The 20,923-nt window shown below is 40.3% G+C and overlaps 1 protein-coding gene across 1 annotated transcript in view; it reads left to right on the top strand.

The window, feature by feature from the left end:
* Positions 1-217: 217 nt before the first annotated feature.
* The window catches only part of calcr (calcitonin receptor), a 60,913-nt gene continuing 40,207 nt past the window's right edge, over positions 218-20,923 (top strand). The window contains exon 1 of the mRNA XM_085347053.1: positions 218-250. The gene's annotated coding sequence lies outside the window, so the exon portion shown is untranslated. The remainder of the gene's footprint in view (positions 251-20,923) is intronic.

Raw genomic sequence — 20,923 nt, 5'->3', positions numbered from 1 at the left:
ATCATTAATTCTTCTCATAATTAAAAGGTAGACATGTGGGGAAAGCTGTAGAAGCATTTGATTGATTTTATAATGGCATTTATATCCGTGGATCTGAAAAAAAAAGTTTTTATTGGCGCTGCGTTAAATAGGAGCGCAAAAAGCTGGGAGTCATTCTCGGTGGAAGGACTTCTCTGAGAAAGACGTTTGTGATTCTCCTCAGCATCTTATTGTGTCACTCGGGCTGCAGCCTCAAGTCAGTTGAAGTGAGGTAAGTCACGGACAGATTTTTTTCTTCTATAACTTTTTTGTTTTTCTCAACTTGTTCTCCAAAAAAAGCGCAAAGGTTGGTGAGGATAATAGAGGATGGTGCTTGGGTTTAGTCACTCAGTTTACCCGCGGGGTTTGGGGACTAATTTAAGCCCCATTTTAATTGTACTGATGAGGAATCTTTGCTTGGCGGTTTATGTCATATGAACTGGATTTGCATTGCGTGCTCCTAAGGTTAATGTTATAAATGCATTTTTAGCATATTGGCTGTGGGGGAAATGTTTACATCTTAATAATAATAATAATAATAATAATAATAATAATAATAAATAAATAAAAAGATTAGATGAGAATAATTTTAATGAGTGAATAAATAAAAATATTGCAAAATGTTTTGCGCACTTGCTCCTTTCTCTATTAAACGGTTGAAAAATTCAATAAAAGAGAGAAAAGAGTCTTTATCAGCTATGATAGCCTCTTGTAAGGATTTCATGCATTTCCCATGAAGAAAAGCCTGGGCTTCCCCAGCTTAAATCCTAAATTAATATGCCACAAAAATACCACAACAAACTTCTTCAGATTGTACGCTCTCTGGTGACTCATTGGAAATATGTAAATGGATTTTCATTGCTTAACTACAAACTGCGTACATAAGGCAGCTCCTCCCGACGTGTCTTCCTATTTGCAGCCAGATATATGTGACGAAGTGTTTTGCAGACGGATCTTTTTACGTCAGACACGCACTTTTATACATCCACACTCGCGCGACACCGCCGTGTATCCATACAGGATCCCGCTTCTCTTCAGAGAAATTAACTGAGCCAAAATGGTGAGGCATCTGGTACGTTCCCCACAGCAGCACAATGAACCCACTTGTGAATATACACTGTAACGAGCATTAAAAAGTAACACTTATCCGAAGAGGAAATAAGAAACACTTGGTGCATTAACCGCACCAAGAGACCACAGTGTCTATATTTTTACTTTCAGACAGGACTGCTGACTGTGAGTTATATTTTCATGAAGCAATTCCACCCAAGGCTTCCTTCTTCTCATCTGTCCTCCTGTGAAAATGTTACACGCTACTAAAAACCCCCAAAAACATTTCCCTTCATATTGATTATATTAGCACATTCATGAAGGGGGCAAAATAGGCATTCCTTCACGGACCCAACAGGCCACAAGTCCCGTTCAAAAATGAAGTCGAAGTCGCTACTGAACGCTTCCAACAGTGGCAGCAAAAGCGCAGAAACTCAAGTGGCTGTGTGAGGATGTCTGCAGTTATATTGAGAGTCTTCTTCTGGGGATTCCTTTCTGTTTTCGTAACCGTGATTGAAGAAAAAGCGTGGGTTTTTATTAGAGGCGATGCTGAGTGGCTTCAATGAGTTGATGTGTGAGTTTCTCAGCATATACAACTGTGACACACACACGCACACACACGCACACTGCGCAGTACAGAGGAAGACAAGAATAGCAACAAACACAGTGTCAGGCTGTCAAAGAGAGAGAGAGAGAGACGGCCCGAATGAGAGAGACAGCAGTGAAGAGATACGTGCAGACAGGCAGGCTGAGATATGTGGTGCCCTGCAGTGAATTAGGCTGGGTTGGAAATGTGTCTGGCTTCTTTCTGAGCAACTGAGATAAGTTATTTATTCATCATTCCGCACGCTGCCTGTCTGTCCCGTCTATCTGTCCTGTCTGTGTGGTTGGAGACAGACAGGCAGGCAAGCAAGCGCCAAATTTGCTTGTTTGTGCGGCCCCGTTTGAAGGGACTGAAGTAAAAGGTCTGGAAGCAAGAGCGAGGTGCTGTGCATGAAAGGATGAAAACGCAAGGATGGCCTTTGGAAGGACTGTGGATTCAGTGCTTTATTTTAGTGATCTTAAACTTTTTTTTTTGGCTACAGGTTTGTAAAGATTTACACCTAAACGTAAACGGATGGATGCACGGAGACTGTGCACATTTTTCAGTTTTTCTGCTTTTGAGGGGAAAACAACGAGTAGCTGTGCTTTCTCTCTCACCTGTTGGTACTTATTAATGTTAATCAACCTAATGCTAACCAAATGCAATTCAATCACCTTGTCTCCCCATCTGAGCATCAATAGACTTGATTGTGAACAGCCAAACACTCAGTTAGGGCTCAGAGTGAGTTACAATTATTCTAGTCCAGAGCTGTTAGGATGAATCTCCCTCCTCCGCTGCCGCCCCTGTGACCCCGTGCTTTAACCAGTTGGAAGTTGTGGACAATTTTGCTGTCATGCAATTAACTACTTAATCAGGTGATGCTCAGAGAAACTGCATAATTGGGATGAAGTGTCACCCATTACAATTTAGACTTCCCATCAAAGTCGATCCAAGGGTGTGGTTTAACCTTTTAATGACACAAGTGTAACTTGTGTGTAATGCTGCTGGGGTTTCATTTTTCAGCACATGGCTGGCTCTGTGCAAAATGATTAAGGCATTTGAGGTACTAAAGTTGACTTAGGTGAACCATTGGCAAAGCTGGACGGGTTGTGTGATGTGATTAAAGTTAAGTGTCACAATATGTGCTGCACAGCTGCAGCTCTTCCCATTTTTCATGTTGCTCCACACTCAGCTCTCTGTATGAGTCTGATATGAACTTTATTCAGGCAAATGTTGTTGATCTGCTGTTGTAAAATTTAATTTTGCAGTCATCTGTTTCAGTTATCTCCACCCCATTAAGCTGTTTATAAGTCCAGGTGGCTGGATCAGTAGTTTTAGCATAACAAAAGCTCAGAGCATTTGCATGCATGTGATTTGAGAATGAACTCAGTGAAATTCCAAGAAAAGTGATGGGCATGAGAGAGGAAAAGGTTTATGCTTCAGCTCGGTTTTTGACGAAATATGAACCATGCAATAGTGTCGCTTCTACAACACTTCATGTGCTGAACAGCTGAAGTAGAATCAATAGGTGGTGCTAGAATAGAGCAAATAGCTGATGACTTAGTAAACAGAGGTTTGTACATGGCAAGTGTAGTGTGTGCGTGTGTATTTGTGACAAAGACAGATACATGGTTATATCCACTTATGGAGGCTTTTGTGTCTTCTCTGGCCAGTGATGTGTTCTGCTCCTATAACACCTGAATTCAATTTGCAGCACTGCCACTCAAGACTACAAGACTACAGCTGGATGGCTGGTGTCAAATGTGCTCCATTATTACCTAAACCGATGGACTGTCCCTTAACTGAAATCATAAAAGTATGTTTAGCAAAGCCAAAGGGTTTGCAGTTCACACACACACACACACACACACACACACACACACACACACACACACATATATAAGAGGCCATTTAACTTGCAGACAGCTCTTAAATGGTACGGTAGCTCATTATCAAATAGCTGTTAGCTGGTGCTAATGACTGGTTAAAGCGCCTTACAGCTATTAATTTGGGCTTGCAGATGCAAATTCAGTGCTCAAAAAGGCGTCCAAGTTTCCTCCATGCTGCCTGTGACCAGTAAATACCTCCAAACAACAATTAACAATGCTGAAAGCTTCTAGGGAACTCATTTGATCTGAACTTTGTTATTAATAACTGAACACAAAGCTTTTATTCTGAGGGAAACCATAAGGTCAGACAGTACAGTGTATAAACAGTGTATGATGTGATTAAGTATTTTACATGAAAATGAGCTTGACCCTTCTCTGTGTTTCTGGATCAGTTTGACAATAAATGGATCAAATATGACTTTTCATATATAATTAGTATGCTAATATCCATAATCTTTTGTTTTCTACTGTCTTCAGAAAAAAAATGACACACTGTCCTCTATCCTCTTATCAAACTGGTGTCTGCTGTTCACTTGCTAAAATGCCATCATTATGCTTGTAACGTCATCTTTTCTCTCCTCCACTTATGTGCTGTCATTTTTGTTCGTGCGTACTTCGAGCTCATTTTATCATCTTTGCCTCAAACCTCCTGTTTCATTTCATTCTTCTCTTTTGCCTTTTCCCATCTTTATCAGAGGCTACGCTGACACGCCAGCCTGCCCCGACTTATTTGATTTCTTTCTTGTCCGTTCTTCATCTCTGTCCTCTCTTGCTGCTCTGTCCTTTAACTCTTTGTCCTTCAAAATTAATTGCATTCTCAAGTCTCCCTTGTCTTTTTCCCATCTCTGCACTCCAACGTCCAAAACCTTTTCTCTCTACCCTTTTACCTTCTCACTTCTGTGTTTGCTTGGAAAATGCATCCTGAGAATTTTCATCGCCTTACTATCAGCCTCTGATATAGTTGAGGAGAAGTAAAGCCACCAAGTGCAAACAAGTAGCCATTACTGACACACTCAACACAGTTGGTTTGTCTCTGAGACATAAGACACACTTACTTTTTGCAATCTTTCAAGTCGAACAGAACTCTTCATGATGCGATTTTTGTTTTGTTTTCCTTCACTGGAGATCTTTCTGTCTGTTTACAAGGGAAATGGGTATCCAGATTATCACTCCAGATATGCTCATGCGTTCATTTTTCACAAACACTGACATTTAAAGTGACGCAGTTGAATATTTTTGGGTGCTCTCTAGGGGTGCAACGATACACAAAATTCACGGTTCGGTTCGGTTCGATACTTTGGTGTCACGGTTCGATATTTTTTCGATACAAAAAAATGTTCATGCCTTTTTAATTTGTCATTTATTAAAATTATAAATATATATTTTAACTCAAAAGTACAGTTTTTAAATTTAACCCTAACCCTTGTGCGTGTTTTTTATTTTGACAGCGAATGCGCACCTGCGGACCACTTATGTGCAACCCTGGTTATTTAGCTCGTCATATTGCAGCCACAGAAATTCTTTTGTCCATGAAACCATAAAGCTGCACTTTCTTTTTGCCTTATAGTCTGATTTGTCATAACTTCTCCGTTTTGTGGTAAGCTTTTCTTTGGCTGTCACTTCTTCACCCTGACCTGTCTTATTTGGCTCAGCAGAACTGAAATGCTTTTACACACGTACTCACATAAGCTCAGCGATTCTCTGCGCGATCAACCTCTCACATGTTTAAGCTGCGGGAGATTTCACTTGTCATGTTTGCATAGTAAGCTAACGATTAATAAGACGATGTCAGAGGAATTGGTGCACAAATTATCATCACTCACAGATCAGTACTGTCGCTCTCTATACACAGTTCGCACGATTGCAAAGTGAAAGCAAAAAAACGAGCGCAAATTCAAACGCGACTTCAATATGTCACATATTGACAGTGGCTCACCGATGCCAATGACATAATTACCCAGCTACATTTCTGAAAGAATGCAAAAGCATTGACATATATTTTTCCTACAATAGCCCGACGGGCAGGGCAGAGATAGATTTTGGTAGCCCGACTGAAAAAATCGCTAGCTCCGGGACGTCGGGCTAGCGATATTGCAAGCCCTGTATCTGATTGAGGAATCACTCATCTTTGGAAAAGAGAGTTTATTACAGAGAGATGGCTCTTTCCAAAATAAAAGCTATACTATCCGCTTCTTCTGGGCTATATTCTCAGCAGCATAAGGAGAATCATGTGCTAACAGCTGTCTAAATGACTCGGCTAAAGTTAGTAGCATGCTTGCTTTTTTTGTCTGCTTCCACTTGTCTTTGCACTAGGATGATGTCGGTGTAAATGTGCAGTCATATTCGTTGTGTTCCCACTAGTGCTTTCAGGTTAATCTCGTTGAAATGACCTTAACGCCACAACACGGCAAATCTCCGTTAACGAGCTACCGCCGATCGCTCCGTGCATGGGGCTAGACGGCCAACACGTTAACGAGCTAACTGCGCTAGCACACTAGTTCACACCAATGTAATTGAGCATTGCATGGCACATCCAACATACTGTTTTACTTTAGTCCATGACTCGCTTACCTTCAGGGTCATACGTCACATGAAAACCAAAATAATTCCAAACGCCAGATCTGAATGAGGGTGGGGGAGGTGCCCTGCGCTCTTCCTTCTGACTATGCTGTCTGTGTTGAGCGCTCAGTGGATCTGCGCTGGACAGTGCAGCCTAGGCGGAGTAGTCGAACACAGATTCACTGAGCGCTCAACACAGACAGCATCGTCAGAAGGAAAATTGATAAAATAAATTACAAATGTTGTATTGTTCGATACATATGCGTACCGAACCGAAAGCACTGTATCGAACGGTTCAATATCGATACGAATATCGTTGCACCCCTAGTGCTCTCATGTAGCAGTGCTGCATCTGCCTGCATATGTGGCTGCAATCTGTCAAGAAAGTGCCATAGACAGCAAGCTTTTTATTAATGAGAATTTGCCCTACATAAAAAGCCTTGAGAAAACATGATAAGGTCATTAAGAAAACAAGCTTGACATTTTAGAAAATATGCATATTAGTAATCTCTTCTAAGGCGGAGATTTATACCACGCTCGAGTTTGAAAAATCAATATGCAGCTAGAACAAGGAGACCTTGAACTTGGATGAAACAGCTAGCATGGGCCTGTGTCAAGATGTAAAAGCGATAACAATCAACCCAGAAACACAGATTTCTTTTTTACTCAAGCATTTGTTAGGTTCAACATTTAGTACAGGATATAACATATTCATTAGCTTTAGAGGTCCTAATAAGGCAGTTTTCCACCTTTGGACAAACCCAAGTTAGCTATTTCCCCCTGTTTCTTGTCTTTTTGGCTATGCTTAGCTCAAAAACGTACATAAATGGTTGTAGCTTAGGGTTAAAATAAGGTTCCAGTTATGACGCAAGCTATGACGCAAGCTATGACGCAAGCTATGACGTAGATCTGACGCAGAAGTATAATTGACGTGTTAGTGTCAGCAGATTAGACATGTGACCTTCACAATTCCAGATAACTGACAACAAGCCAGCTAAACAGCAACAGCTGGCTGTAAGTTAATGTTATGCTAGTTAATGTTAAACTTGAGTATCCTTCAAAAAACACTTTGTCTCTTATAAAAATTACATTTCCACATTGCTTCACTACTGCCTGCTAAAAGCAACTAAGAGGCTAACAGCGGCTATCGGAGCCTAACAGCAGCTACCAGAGGCTAACAGCTAACAGCAGTGAAAACAAACAAGAGGTAAGGTTTCAATGACAAGAGGACTCACATTGGACTCCTTTTATAAAGTTTTATAGCCTCCTCCCCAGTAAATAGATGTGGACACATACTGACATCTGAGGTAAACTGCACCCTGATAGCCTACGCTGCTTCAGCAGCTGTCCACTCAGCGCAGCATCAGCACCGCGGGAATCACGGATACATCCGCAGACTCAAGACAGATCGAACCAGAAATCTTTAAATAACTTCATTTTTGAAAAGCCTAAAGTCTAAGGTGTGATCTCGTACTCTGTTTTTATTTTTTGTGTGTTCACTTTAAAATGCAGTTTGAAGTAAAATTACACAAACAGAAAAACATCCCCCTTCGGCGCTTTACAGTCAGTTCAGAGTGAAGAAAGATGGTGACAGATGGGCTGAGCCCAGGATCGCTCTGTCATCTAGGTGACTTACAGTGCTCTGTATTCCCTCCCTCCATCTGCAGCTCATAATTCACATCTTTAAAGATAACTTTGTGTTTTCATTCCAGCAAAATAAATAAAAATCATGTGTGCATTCCTCCACAGCACGCTCATGAAGTGAGGACCGTTCACAGGAGGTGTCTCCCTCTCGACCCTTGCTTTCCATAAATGTGTTTTTAAAAGAGTTTTTTATTGTTTTACATTTTTATCAACTGTGTCGGGATCAAACTTTAATGGTTACTCACTTCTTACTACTTCTCACCTACTAGTTATTTTTAATGTTACATTCTTTCACACAATTCTGCTCAAATCTTTGATTAAAATCTGGAGATGATGTTAAATTCAATATTTTTGCTAAAGCGGTCCCTTTTTTTCCTTATTCACTATCCTTTACTTAAATATTTAAATCAGCATAGACTCAGATCTATAAGTAGTCAATAACTGAATATCGCAAACTTTGAAAGCCTCATAACCACATTCAGTACAGATCTCCGTAGGATAACTATGCCTTTTGTTCTACGTTGCCACTTGTACCAGTGTGCACAGTGAGGAAACACACAGCAGCTGAGGGCTATGGGAAAGCAATTAAAGAAGTATTTTGCTGCTGGACTTCAGCTGAAAGGCATTAACAACAATTCCCTTCTGGGCAGAGTGTTCCTATTACAGTCTGTTGGGTCAGAGAGTGGGCTGTATCTGGGTGCTACAAACCGTAAGCAGACAGAGAGAGACAATGTGAGAGGGATGGGTGCTGTTATTGTGAGTGCACAATTTAGTCAGCAGGATTTTTAAAATAGAAGCGGCGGCTCTCCAATGGTCCTTCAATATTTTGACCTGAGGGTAAAAATGTAAAAGAAATGAAAAGAGGAGGTAATAAAAGGAGTAATGGGAGAGAGATGAGTAGGGTAAATGAGCAACCATTACAGTACAAATTCAATTAACGTTAGGAGCAATGAGAGACTAAATGAAAGAGCCCAATGACAAAGAAGACAAAGTATGAAGCAGCGAGTGTGATCAGAGAGGTTTTGAAGATCAGAGCGATTGCGCTGCAAATCGCTTCCTCTTTACACAACAAGTCCCTAAAGCCTCATCCTGAAGCCCTCTCAGGCCCCAAAAGAGTCAGCCAGGACTACTTCTCCACCTTGCTATTACTGTACGAGCACCAAGAGTTCTTCATGGCAATATAATCATAGTGTGCGGCTTCTAGCCTATCAGTGGAGTTTGTGAATGTCACACATGGAGGTCAAGGAGGCAGAGAGGACAGCAGTGTGCGATAACGGAGAGAACATCACTTCTGAAGCTGAAAACAGAGGCAGGGAATAGTATGTGCAACTTAAGAAACATCGTTCTGCTTCTGAACAACACCAAACTTGAATTCAACTTAAAACTGCAGCACCACCAAGATTTCCACAGAAAATTGCCGCACAGACCAAAAGAAGAAATGCGTTAGGGGAAAAGAGAAAATCGTTGGCTACAGCCTCCAAAGTGTGCATAACTGCTGTCTCTTGGTGCCACCAATCAATCACAGAAGCCTTAATAGAGGGTGATTACACCTAGCATTATAGCCAGTCCTGAGAGTCATAGAGCGCGTGAGCCAAAATGAGAAAGAAAAAGAGTTGAATAGCAAAGGAAATTACTGAATGGTCTGGTAGTCTAGGGATATTGTAATAAGTCAGAATTACCAGTGTCTCACAGCACACATAGAGCAGCCCAAGGAAGGAAAAAACAAGCTACATTAATAGCTGCCAACCCCATTTGGCTTTGCTTTCAGTCTAGATATTTCTTTGGGCCTTGAAATTATTTTTTTTTATCATTTATTATCTTGTTGTTTACAATGACTGGAGGTTTTTTTTTATAGTTGTTGTTTTATATGTATACTGCATATACTGTACAAATAACACTTAAAGTAACTACTTATTCATCCCTAAAGCTTTGCACTATGCACGATTGCACCATAAATATAAATATGTTATATTGTTGTTATGTTGCAATTGTGTGTGTCATGTCAGTCAGTGTCTGTTGTCTATTCTGTTACATACAGTGAGCTTAATTCCTTATAAGTCTACACATACTTGGACAATAAAGCTCCTTCTTGAGCCTTCTCTCCATTAATGAGTGGGCTTTAAACATGTCACTTAATTAATCGTAAAAACAACAACAACAAAAAAACCCATCCTCATTATCTTTGTAATGCTCAGTAAATAGTATTAAAGTTACAGTGTGGGATTGGCCTAACTAAGTTCTGTTTTCTTACCCCTCAAGTGCATAAATGCTGTAGGGCAGGGCTCGGCAACTTTTCTGATGACGAGTGCCATCTAAAATTTCCTCAGAAGTCAATGTGCCATATAATTGCATTAGCAATACATTTAATAACGCTCTATATTAACAGTTACACACTATGTAGAACAACTTTATACAATCATATTTGTTTGCAGATGTTGGCAGGAATCAGCGAATAGTTATCAGCTATTTTGAAATAAAAAAGACCCTTTTTATCCATAACAAGAACTCCATAACAGCAAATGGACTGTACAACAGAAAATGCAGATGCTATCTATGGTCTCCTTACAACAATGATAAGAAAAATAAGCTGTGCCAACATGGCATGTTTGTTAATACAGAGATACACATGTTAACGTGATCTCTGGTCTCCCACTCAGAGACACAGGTCTACGAGTGTCCAGCATTCAGACGGCTACCTGAGGACACTCTTCGTGTGAGAGAAAATCTGCTCAGACAGATATGTAGAGCCAAATACTCTCAATAAGGCCTCTGCAATGTTCTGAAGACAGTTAAACTTGTCAGGTAGTGATGTCCAGCAGGTGAAAATGCAAGCGCCATGAACACGCACAGCTGTGGATTCCAGCAGCGTTCGTAGTTCTGCAAACTTTGACCCCCACAAAGTCGAGGTTTTCAGTTCAATCAGCTGCATTTTGTTGTCGCATTAACTGGCATTAACTCAGCCAGTTAATGCGAGACAAATCCAGCTGCTCATTAATAACAAGAGTTGGAGGGGAAAATTCCTGCATCCCAGCGAGGCCTAGTTTTTATGGCGTAAAGATGGAATGCGTTCACTAATCTTTAGAAGACTGCATGGGATAATAATTCAACAAGTATAAAAACCAAATGTGTCTCCATATAAAAATGTAGGGGAGTTTGTCATCTGCTGTACATTATTTAAATGTAAAACATTCATAAAAGCACCAAAAATGTAACCAAAAGCATTGAATCGCCGTCGTGTGTAGGTGGCACTGCTATAGACATGATTTTGCTGTTGAAATCACTGCAGGGGTTTGGGGAGAACATCCACAAATGCGAGAGGGGCTTGGATCTAAATGTCAGCCACATATACATTTTTTGTTGCACATTTAAAATGTACAGTTGTATGTGTGTATGCTTCACGACAAGCTATTCATGTGATTGAAATATTTCTATGCTATCTTTCCCAGTCCTACTTTTGACCTAATATTTCATGATAGTATTATAAAAAATATATTTTGATTTTACTGGAATGATTTAGCTCGATTACTAACCAGAGCAGTATAATAAGGTTATTTTGCATTTTAAGTAACAACTCTTTTGTTTGTTTGTAACATTTATGTAAAATCTTTTTACCCTTGTATTTATACAGTGTATTATATTTTCCATGAATGCATAAATGTTAAAACAAACAAACAACGTTTTAATATATGCAGCTTAACAAGAACAAGACTCTAGCTAAAAGGGTAAAATTAAATTTAAGGAATAATGTGCAACTTGTTAAACATTTATATGTCAGCTAAGATGAAATTAACCAACTGGGAAACCTTTCACTGAAGATAAATTACTCAAGTAATTATAAAATGTCCATCAATTTGATTTCAATTAAGGTGAAGATTCTGCAGATTGAGTAGCGCGGTGGAAGCACTTTGCACAAGCGCATCTACATAATGAAACTTCATTTGGATGGTGCTAATGGACTATTATGATACTGACTGTAATAGTAACAGAGCACAACACCGGGCATCTCAATGTACATTCATCCACGGATTAGTTAATAGCAGGCCAATTTGCAGTGTTCTTTGCTGGCCGTACTCTTCCTGGGCTCTAAATGGTTGCCACGAGCATGGCACAGATAATGATAATGGTATCAGAGAGAGGAAATGGGAGACCGGGTGACTCTCTTCACCTCTGCAAACGCATGCAAGGTTTTTTGGGGGTTTTGTGTGTGTGTGTGTGTCTATGGATGAGTGAGTGAGTTAATGCATGAAGCCAGGAGGACATGTGCAGAAGAATACCTTCAGCCGCTGCAGACAAAGAACTTACGCTGTGATAAAACACTCCGACCATTCGCCATTTGAATGCACATGCAGACCAGACAAAAAGAAAAGTCAGAGCTTTTCCACAGAAGCTTTAAAAGATCCTTAGAAGAAAAATGAAAGACAGCTTTAAATAATTACATCGCATTAGTTATTTTTAGAGCAGTGACTTGGAATTAGCCTAGTTTTTAATGTGCACATTTTGCGGCAACCTCTTTTGCACGACAACAGGTTTCCATGATGTATTTATGCTTCTGTTTGTCGAGACAGTGCTCGCATCCATCACTTTGAAGAAACTGTACTCTGATCTCGAGGCATTTTTTCACTCTTTGATACTGTGCACACCTGACAAGATGTCCTCAAAGCAACATGATTGATATATTTGCACCAAGTCCCCCCCACGCACGTCTTCTCTTTTCCACTATCATAGAAATCTGGAAAAATCAAAGCTTTTCAGGCAGCTGAAAACACAGATTCTGAATAGATAACTGTGCTTATCTAGGAACACGAAGTTAAACACAACACAGTTTTAAGAGGCGCTCTGATCTAAGGTTGTATTTTTTTTTTTAAATATTGAGATTATTATAACTATTAGTGGATTATTTTGAAGTCAGTTTTCCTGCTTCTGAAGAAGGACACAGAAGTGTCAGTTTTTCCCTCGGCTCTCTGTTTTTTGATCATTTCTGCAAGTAAAAATATTCCCAGAGGGTGAGGAAGAGAAGTGGACCTGGCTATTTGCACATGCAATAGAAGAGTTTAGTGATGAGTGATTCTCTGAGCTGCAGTTACATACAAAAAATTTAATAAAAAACAATCAGCTAAAGTGAGCCTAATGTGGTCCTGCAGTCAGGGCATGACCAATCATAGAGTGCCACTAGATTACTCCCCCATTTCACATTACAGTTAGCAGCAAGCCTTTGTGCATTTGGTCTGCAAATGCAGTAGGAAACATGGCACCACATTGGAAGTAAAGGTGCAGTCCAACGATTTCCTTTAATCACTCTTGCAGAGTCAGTGAACTTTACAACAAGAGATTCTGCATGCGGTGCGTGACCTACCTGCCGCTCAAACTTGGGTCACACAGAAGATTTAAAAGGTGTCATGCTGACGTACGAAGCCACCTGCAGGATGTGGAAATATGCTTAAGGGAAGCAAATCTTGAGAGTATATGATTTAAAATATCGTGAAAGATGCGTGTGTAGCGAGGCCGCCTCCTTTCCATTCTCTGTAACGTAATTAGATCTGTTATTCAGGCACAATAAAAATCCTCTCGCCCATGTATGCGCATGATTTGGGAACCTTCTGTGGGCTTGGTTTCATTCCAGACATTTCTGCTCAGGCAGCAGCACTCGGGTCTTTCATTATCTGCTGCCTCCAATCAAGGTTGATTTTTTTACCATCTCTCAAAACTTTCAACATTTTCTTTGAACTTTGTGAAGTAGCTTTCCTCGTTCGGCATATGTTAGTGAAATTGATGTAATTGCGGGAGACATTCATATTCATAGCGAGCGGAGCAGATGGCTAAAGCTAGTGGAAGTGGATGTTTGTGTGCATGAGTGTGCGGCTCAGGTTGAGGCTGCACTGATGAACAATGGGAAAGGAGTTTGGAGAACCTTTCTGGTCTTCAGCATGCTATTAGTTTCAGATAAAGATAACTTAAACAGAAGTACACTTTATATGCCAGTATAAATAAAACCATTTTTTTTTCTGTCACTGTGACATTTGTCTTTGGTCTTTGTGTTCGCTAACAGGACTTGACATTTCATAATGCCATTTCCCCCCCTCTGCATTAAAATGAACAGATTGAATGCGTTGATGGACTCTGTGTACTTATGCAATTAACCCAGAACAAAACAATAATCAGAGATCTGGGCTGAAAAACTGAATTTTCTCTTGATATCCTGCAGGGGCAGGATCAGAGATCAAGATCATACTGCCATAAAAAAATATGCCCTCTTTGTGGCAAGTGGTAGTTTGCTATGCTGCAGAGAACACGTTAAGAACAAGGCTAAATAAAGTGCTTTACAGAGAAATGTATTTATATTTTATATGGAACGAGATAGCGTGTCTCCTCTTGGTCCAGCGAGGAAACTCGGGTTGCATTTTCCTGCAAGGAGAAACACGGATGGCTGATTGTCAGTCTCATATAAAGAGAAAAGCATGCGGGCTGTGTCCAGATCTCCAAAAAGGATGAAGAAGTTTCACTTTAGCTATTTGTAGCGATTTGCAATTCTCCAGAGAGGTTAAATGGGATAATGTGCATCACCGTTACAGCTGTGTGTTGTCAGTGCAGCAGTGATAAGTTATGTTGTTACTTGGTGACAGTGACAGTAAAAGCAGGAAAGCATTTACTGGGAAGAACACAGAGATCAAAAGAGAGATTCTTTTGTCTGTTTTTTATTTTTTACAGTGCATAGATTTATTAATTGGAGAGCCAGCATTTAGTTGACTTAACTAAGACATCTGGAGATTGTTTAGTTAGTTGCTGTAGTCATTATAGGTGAAATATTTTAGCTGTTGCTCATATATTTATTGCCTAGTTGCCTTTATAGTAAATATTCCTCTGTAGAACACACAGACATGTAACAGCACAGTTAAATGTATTGCAGTGTAGCACTGTCTGTCCTCAGAGGACACTACAGTGACTTACTTTGATGTCCTGAGCAATCTCACTCGAATCTCGACCTTAAAACATGCCATCAACCTAAAACATACTTGCTTTTTGTCCCCTTAAGGAAAAAAAAACACCCTCCATAAACACTTTTATGTGAGTCGTACCTGGACCACACACACTCACGCACTCCAACCACACTCTGGGATCCGCATACGTGCAGCAGTGGTGTGTTTACACGAGTGTTAAGTAGGTTGTAACACTTTGGAATGCAATCACACAGTTGCACCTCGCCATAAATTTAGTAGAAGGTAATTATAGATCCACTCACGCTGTTTCCTCACACGCGCGTGAGCAGACACGGAAAGTGTGCAATACTGTAATCCCTCTCATTCACACTCACTCGTACAGCCCGGAGAAGAAATCTTTGATAACAGTTTATCCTCCTCTCCCATTTTTCTGCAGCTTTTGTATCATCTGATATCATTTGCATATAGTTTACTCCTTAATAGGGCTTAGCAAAAAAGGCTATTGTGCCGCAGTGCCCTGCAGGCACGAGCACTGCGATTGGCTTTTTTTTTCTCTTTTCCTTCCCGTATTTATGTTGCACATACAATTTTTGCGCAGTTGCTCATCTGACAGGCCATTTTAAACGGTCGTCCTTGGCATTGTGGATTTCTTCTCTCCAGGCGAAACGCGTCAATAACAGTGATATAGTAGAGTACGGGATTTATGTGTATACTGTGTATTGCCTGAGAGAAATGATTGGTTTCTTGGAAATGTGTTTCCATATCTGTTAAAGATTTTGCTCTGATGGCTGTAAAAGGGCTACAGACATAACTATAGTATTTTGCATCCATTAAAAGTGAGCGTTTTTCAGTGTGTGCGTGCGAATGCCGCTGCGTGTCGCGCTATCTTCAATTTGAAGACTTATTGGATTATACGATGTAGCAGGGATATTTCTGTCAACCTATTTTTTTTTTATTTCCTCCCACCTAGCCTGATTTATCATTGAGAATGTTTGTTCCATTTACTCAGTGTACATCCCAGAGCTATTAGCTGTTCCAACAGGCGCCTATCGTTTTCCATCCGAATAAGCCCTCTCTTTCTGCTGCTTTTTAAACTGTCTTGTTTGAGTTCAAGATTGAGTAGCAGGATTAAGTTAGATGTCTGCCCCTGGGTCTTCTGATCTTGCCCTCTGGGATCCATTTTAGGTCTGATTGTGATCCCTGGTCCAGAGGGGGCTTATCTTTCATCTTTGATTTGTAGCAACTCTTCTCTGCTCTGCACAAAAGGCACAATATTGGTGCACAGCTTCATTTTGTTCTCTTTTATTTAGTAATGCCTTCAATGTGGCACTTTAGAGTAAAGATACAGTCTTTGTAAGTAAAGACTCAGCTTGCAGAAACCAAGCTCGGGCTTCTGACACCGACAGGAAAACGTGGGGGAAAAAATAGCCCAAGAATCTGCAGATGGGTAACACGCAGAGGTTATCCAGTTATTCACTTAGATAGACATTTCAGCTGTCTTTGACATTTTGAGAAGTAGTGATGCCATTCTCACGTCTGTGGCTAAAGCCAGATGGTTAATTTATAGCATCTTAGCATAGCTGAAAAGACTAGCCATGCTGTGTCCAAATATATCTGCCTGCCAGCACATCTGAAATGGACAATTTATTACAGATTATGTTTTAAGTGTAAAAATAGTCATTTGTATGTCTTTGGCAATCTTTCTTTCTTCTCTGCAGGCAGAAAATGTCAGTAACAGTGCCGTTTGGTGCAGTAGCTTCACAATTTCCAGCTTTCCAGCTAGCGTAATATTTAACACATAGACACGAGAATGTTTTTTTTATTTATTTATTATTTTACTAAGGGCAAAAATAAAAATAAATGTATTCCCCATGATGTCAAACTATCTGGCAAATATTTCAGTGAACTTTTGAAGTGAAGTTCTGTAACACTGAACCCAAACTTGGAAGCGACTGTACTGCATTTGCCATCTGTCCTCTACGCTCTGCTTTTGGGAAATGAGACAAACAAATGTCATTGACTTGTTTGACAGATGAGATATGTGCTCAGTGGAAAGTCAAGAGGAAATGAAGGGGCTGGGGGAAAGGAAAGGTTGACAGATAAAAGGACTTTCATCCCCTGGAAATACCCTCCGTTCAGTGGCAGATGTCTGTAAACACCTGAACCTCAGAGAAGCTGAAAGTATAAGGTGACACTTAATCATTGCAGGAAATAAACAAAACCTTAATGGGGAGGTGTCAGTGTCAGGGAGGGCGCTGCTCATCTGACAGAACAAAGCTTGCCTTCATAAACAAACTTCTTTGTTAACTGGTATTAGGAGGAGAAAATTTAATTCGGGTGGATTATATAACTGGGTGAATATTCAGTAAACACAGCTGAGTGGTCTCTGGACTTGCTGGAAATCCTGACATGTTTATTGACATGAGTGCAGCGTCTTGTATGTGCAGTTTTACGGTGGTACTGGTTAATACCGGTTGCAAATGGGCGACCCATTACACAAGGTGTCTTGTAAATTTGTTACTTTTTGTTTAATGGTCATACAACACGATGATTTCAGTTGCTATAAGCCAGTGTCTCTGCAAGTTTGCAAGAGTTTGTAGCGTAGCACAATTCTGTTCGAGGAACTGAGAGATCATATCGCCATGAAAGTAGGTCTTTAACTAAACACCATTTCAGCAGCGGCCCTCGGGATCCGATGACATTGGTAGGAATTAATCACCCGTATGCAAATGAGTGAAAGCTTTGAAAGCACTAATCACACCAGTGTTCATCTTTTGTTGACTGGGCTGTTTGCATGACTAGCAGTGTTTAACATCTGTTTATTATTCTGTAATGATTTTGTTCTCTTGATTGACTGATTTGCTGCTTCAGCATCAAAGAAGGTGACTGTGTTCTGCCAAAAAAAAAAGAAAAATAGATCAGAAGGATGCTTTTCCAAAGCATCTGAAGAGAACTGGATATTTATTATCTAAAAATAATTAGATATCTTTGTTGCAGCAAAAACACAACAAAGACAAAAAAAAAAAAAAAAATCCTGCAGAAACTGGTTGGTCAGACAGACCCAGTGACATCTTAATCCTGCATGCTTCCTAAATGCCAGCTTATATATTAAACCTTTAAACTCCAGTTTCTAATCCAGGCTTTCTGAAAAAAAGAACAAAAAAAATGAAAGTGAAATGAACCCAATAAAATCATGACTGGATTTTATTTTTAACTTCAAAAAGATGACTTAATAAAAGTAATAGGAAATTGATGCTTATTTGTGAAGTTTACATATCAGCCTTTTTTTTAAGCTGAAGGAAACTGCGAGACAGCATCGCACCCCAATCGCACATCCACAGGTGCGATCTGACCAGTCAGCCGGCAAAATTTGCCACCTTATCAATGCTGGCGACTTTTCCATGTTTAGCCTATAAGCATAATGCTGAGTGATGGTCCATTTTTTGTAAACCCACAGTAGTAGAGTTTCCATCAGAAAATAATCACTTGTGAACGTGAAGGGAATATTTATCTATTTGCATACTTGGAAAGAAAAGACACAGCTTGACAAACCTCAAGTTGAAAATTCATAGAAAATACAAAGCGATAAAAAAAAGAAAATCAATTTTTGTTCTTTTTTATTTGAGAAGTTTTGAAATTTTAGGAAACATAAAATGTACAAATAAATAAATAAGTTTGTGCATGATGCATCGCAGAAGTGCAATACTAAATGTCACTAAAGGCAATTCATCAGGTAAAACTTTCATTATTAGATATGTGGCATACGTATCCATACAAGGATGATACTTATATTATTTGAGGCATGTAGAATCATATATTTTTGTAAGGAAAGAGCCATTACTTCATGACATTGTGGGCAGAAAGAATAAAGAGCGCCGGCTTTCCAAGCGGCCGGTTGGTTCAGCTGCAAAACAGACAGAGACGCGTGGGGAATTTTGAGTCCTGGTGGTCCCTCCACACATTAATGCAAAGACAACCATGACCTTGATAGACAAACAGAGACGGTGGAAAAAAAGAGCTGAAGAGCGAGAAGTAGAAGGAAGTTGTGGGCGAAGTTTGCAAAAATCAAAGCTAAATGGCTGCCAGGATACATACAGGACATGTAACTCAATACGTGGGAGAAGTTTGCTTTTCAAGCTCAGTTGCACTTCCTTCCGAATTTATTCCAAGAGGAAAACAAGTAGTTTTGTATTCATAAACAATCCCCGATTAGCATGTGCAAGAATGATCACCCATCTGTTCCTATCTCCTCTGCAGAGCGTTTAATTTCTTCTGGTTAATTCTCAGTGCTGTGGAAGTGTCACAGCTGCAACTTTAGAGTCAGTAGAGAAGCTTCTTAGTTTAGGAGCTTAGGAGGCAAATCATTTCCTCAGAGGTGGTGGAGAACAAAACAGAGCAAAAAAGGAAATTTAAGGAGATTGCATGTGCTCGCCAGGAAAACAAGCCAGACATTCAGCTGTAAAGAAACTGCATTTATGGATGCACAACTGTTGAATGTATGAATAGATACTGATTAGGTTGCTAAAGTTATAACATTTGTATATTGTCAGTGTTGTGTTTGATGCTGGAAAAATCCAACTAGAGACGTCTCTGGTTAAACGAGTTGCAGATACTTAGCATTCTTCAGCCAGAAGGGTTGATTTTATCGGGCCAAGCATTTGCACTGCCTTCCACGGCTCTTGTGATACTCTGCTCTGACCTACATTTTCTTTGATCTGAGATTTCCAAGAACAGGTTGCAGGTGTAAATAATTTGTTGTTTTTGCAGAGACACAGAGCTCAGAAGCAAAGATCCACACTGCATTTTATTTATAGTGGCGGACATACAATAAGTGAAAAAGCCTTCCAACGCATGGTCTGGGCAGACTGCTGGACCCCACTGTAAAGCCCAATTTAGGCTAGTTTAGGCATGTGACAAAAATGGAGGGGAAAAAAAAGCATTTTCACTTTGGGATGGAGGGAAAAAGAAAAGTTGTCCTTAAGATGCACAGGCACACCTTTGCCTGCTCATTACAGTTGAGTTATTAGCTGTTGGAGCTGAAGAGTGGCTTGGGAGCCTCCAACCTGTTCCATGTAGTCACAGTTAAACCCTGTGCGGGAAATGCTGAGATGGCTCCCCATCTGCCTGGCAAACACCAGTTAACTCCAATAAACATGTGATGTATGCTTCTGGTGCTTTAAAAGAGACCATTTTAGTTAGAAGAAACTGAAACAGTGGAATCATGGGCAGCGGTTTAAGTAACTGTATCTGGAAGTCTAGAGTATGATAGACTGTTCCCAAAAGAGGCCTGTTCCTTGTATTCATGTCTCCCTTCTTTACCTGCCTTTATAATTCTTCGTCTCTCTCTACTGTCTCCCTATTTAATTTCTTTCTAGTCTAGGAGAGGAAGTGTGTGGGACGTCATGGAGTTAAAGATCAGGTATAAATCAACTGTTTACACAGAGCCAGGGAGAGTCTTTCTATTACAGGAGACTTGTCCCGACCAGCTGGAACACAGACCAAACAATGCTTCCTTGCTTCATCCCCCTCTTACCATATTCTTGCCACTTCGCTGCTAAATAACAGGCCTGGTTTCAGAAAGGCACTTGAGTGCAGACAACAGGGCTTTTAATAGAAGGGGGTGGGGGGAGGTGGGGTGAAGAGAGGGATTTTAAATGAAGATCTCTTTTGTGCACTCACTGAAAGGTAATCAGAGAACTACTGTAGAATGCCTAAAATGCATGAGACATGCAGGAAATCCTGAAGATGAGACACATTGTGCTGGAGGAGCTAACTGTACAATCACTTTTGCTTTGTGTATTCAGTTGCAGCTTGATTTGTTTGCTCATCATGGAGATGAGTCCCCCTGTCAAAACGTTTTTGGTCTTCCATTGGTCATCCACAGTTCGCACCACAGAATCAGCAGCGGCCTTGGTTTTGCTCGAGGAGACAGTCCCGCTGGATGGTCTGTGTGGGTGGTGTAGACTCAGTGGCACATGATGATCCTATGAAACAGCGATTCTCGACTTATTTTTGTTTGTTTGTCTGACAGCAATTTAGATAAGTTCAAGTGCGTTTTCATGTAAAATCAGCTCCCATCTTTCAGCCCCTGAATAATCTTAATATGTACAATTCATTTTCTCTGGGCTCAGCAGAGTGTTGCCTTCATGAAAAACCGGGACTGTTGTGGAGGGCCGCCACAATAAGCTGCCCTCAAAACTCTGCAGACTTTACACACCAGACATGTAAAATCTGTGCAAATATTT

The sequence above is a fragment of the Diplotaxodon limnothrissa genome, linkage group LG22 (assembly GCF_057381915.1).
Source record: "Diplotaxodon limnothrissa isolate DT_005_m linkage group LG22, D_limnothrissa_male_GT1.1, whole genome shotgun sequence".
NCBI lineage: Eukaryota > Metazoa > Chordata > Actinopteri > Cichliformes > Cichlidae > Diplotaxodon > Diplotaxodon limnothrissa.
This window is presented reverse-complemented; position numbering and strand designations above follow the sequence as displayed.